Source organism: Oratosquilla oratoria, chromosome 35 (genome assembly GCF_046742065.1).
Source record: "Oratosquilla oratoria isolate Oo_2021 chromosome 35, ASM4674206v1, whole genome shotgun sequence".
Classification (NCBI taxonomy): Eukaryota; Metazoa; Arthropoda; class Malacostraca; order Stomatopoda; family Squillidae; genus Oratosquilla; species Oratosquilla oratoria.
This window is the reverse complement of record NC_134811.1, coordinates 6,650,853-6,653,352: the sequence shown is the minus strand read 5'-3', so window position 1 is coordinate 6,653,352 and position 2,500 is coordinate 6,650,853. Positions and strand designations below refer to the sequence as shown.

The following is a 2,500-nucleotide window of genomic DNA, read 5'->3' as shown; positions in this document are numbered from 1 at the left end:
CTACCAACTATAGACCAGTCTCTCTAACAAGTACAATAGCAAAAATTTGTGAAAGAATTATCAAAAGTAGATGGGTAAAATACTTGGAAAAAAACAACGTACTAAATCCAAGGCAATTTGGATTCAGACAAGGACGATCATGCGTCACCAATTTAATATGTTTCTATTCAAGGCTAATAGATATAATACAAGAAAGAGATGGATGGGCTGATTGTGCATTTCTAGACCTAAAAAAAGCTTTTGACAAAGTACCACATAAGAAGTTGCTTAAGAAATTAGAATATGAAGGAGGAATACAAGGTAAATTGCTAAATTGGATGGAAGACTTTTTGCAAGAAAGAAAAATTAGAGTAGTGATAAGAGATCAGCACTCAAAATGGTATGAAGTAATAAGCGGTGTCCCGCAGGGAACAGTTCTGGCCCCAATAATGTTTGCTATATATATTAATGATATGGATGAAGGCATTGAAAGCTATATGAGCTTCTTTGCAGATGATGCAAAACTACTGAAAAGAGTGAAAACTGAAGAAGATTGTGAATCACTACAGAGAGATCTAAATAAAGTACAAGAATGGAGTAGGAAGTGGGAGATGGAGTTCAATACAAAAAAGTGTAGTATAATGGAATTTGGAAAAAAGCAAAAACAGAATAACAGGATCATATAATTTGGGAGAAGAAGGAATAAAAAAAGTAGAAAATGAGAAGGACCTGGGAGTCATTGTTATGAATAATATGTCACCTGAGAAACATATAAATAAGATTTTTGGAGAAACTTATAATTTAATAAGAACAATCAAAGTGGCATTTACATGCCTGGATGAAGAAATGGTGAGGAAAATCCTAATCACCCTGATAAGACCAAGATTGGAATATGCAGCAACGATATGGTCACCAAGTACAAAAAAAATGTATAAAAAAAACTTGAAAGAATACAAAGAGCAATCACAAAACTGGCACCAACACTCTCAAAACTATCATATGAAGAGAGACTACAAAAACTTAAACTACAGACACTAGAGCAAAGAAGAGAGAGATGAGATTTGATAGCTATTTACAGAATCATGAAAGGCATAGAAATTACTGATAGAGAGAATCTGATAAAATGGGATGACAGAAATACAAGAGGACACGGAAAGAAAATAAAAAAAGACAGCTATAGAAGAGATTTGAAAAAGAACAGCTTTCCTCACAGAGTAATAGACAGTTGGAACAAGTTAGATGAGAAAGTGGTGTGTGCAAAAACAATACATGAATGTAAAAATAGTTTAGATAAAATGAGATATGAAGACGGGACCCCACGAGCATAGCTCCCCTTCCCGTAAAATACAACTAGGTAAATACAACTAGGTAAATACACATACACACACTACATATATATATATTAGAAACGCTGCATATTAGGAAATTTGTTAACAATTTTTTGCTTTTGTAAGTTTTTTATTCTATGTTTTTTCAGGGTGTCTAAAGACACTATCAAGAAATTATAGCTTCAGACGACGACACTGAGGTTATATAGGAGGGAGAACGGAGCTCTCAAGGTTCAACGCTCGACGATCGCCCGTGACTGCGCATGATCCCGGCCTCCCGACAACTGGATGGTAGAAGGGCCGCGTGTACCACAAACAACTTTTTTTCAGGTATCCTCACACCAGTGGATACGGGATATATCGTTCCAATGTGAGTAGGAACCAAATTCCGTGGTGGATATCATACATGGTCAAAATCATTATCCAAAGAGGTCACTTCCTTGGATAGAGTGACATCCCAAACACACGTGGAGGGCTTGTCCCGATGCGTAGTCCCACCGACAGCACCTTAGCGAATACTTGAGTCGCTGACAAAACCCTACGGCGTAATCGTACTCGAATATACGCGAGAAGTTTGACCCTGGACGGAGTTGATGCTAAGGACAAAGCCTGAGATTGGGGATCAGACATGAAGGCAGGCGAAGAGAGGGTGTATCCCTAATAATGACCGTTCTGTTAATATCTGCATAAGATATGTAATCCCAATTTCTATATGTATATATAATATACCAAATGGCCCTATGTATAAAGGAATAGCCAGCTTAGGTACCCACCCACCCTCTATCCATCCCACACTTACCCAACACCCATTTGTTGTCCCTAACCTAACCTAACCTAACCTAACCTAACCTAACCTAACAAGTCCCTTGTGGATGAAGAATCATCCCTACTCCGCGCCCACAGCCAGGCTCCAAAGCAATGCAGCAAGGTACAGCATCTCTACAGAAGAGCTCGATAACCGAAGTTCCTTTATCAACCATATCATTACATGGCGAAATTCCCCAATCATCCACTCAAGAATTTACATAACAGACAAGAAGAAAATTAATCTCTTCGGACTGGGTCAGTTTATCATTTGTTTACAAGCACTCTCTCTCCAATCACACCTATCTCTTGCCCTCTCCCTTTCGTGGTCGAGAGACATTCCCCTTGTATCCTAGGCCCCCTTCACCCCATCCATCCATCTCATTATA

At 38.5% G+C, this 2,500-nt stretch overlaps 1 protein-coding gene across 1 annotated transcript in view; it reads right to left on the bottom strand.

Moving 5' to 3' along the window:
• LOC143018662 (N(4)-(Beta-N-acetylglucosaminyl)-L-asparaginase-like) overlaps window positions 1-2,500 on the bottom strand; it is an 11,265-nt gene that overhangs the window by 7,782 nt on the left and 983 nt on the right. The window lies entirely within an intron of this gene.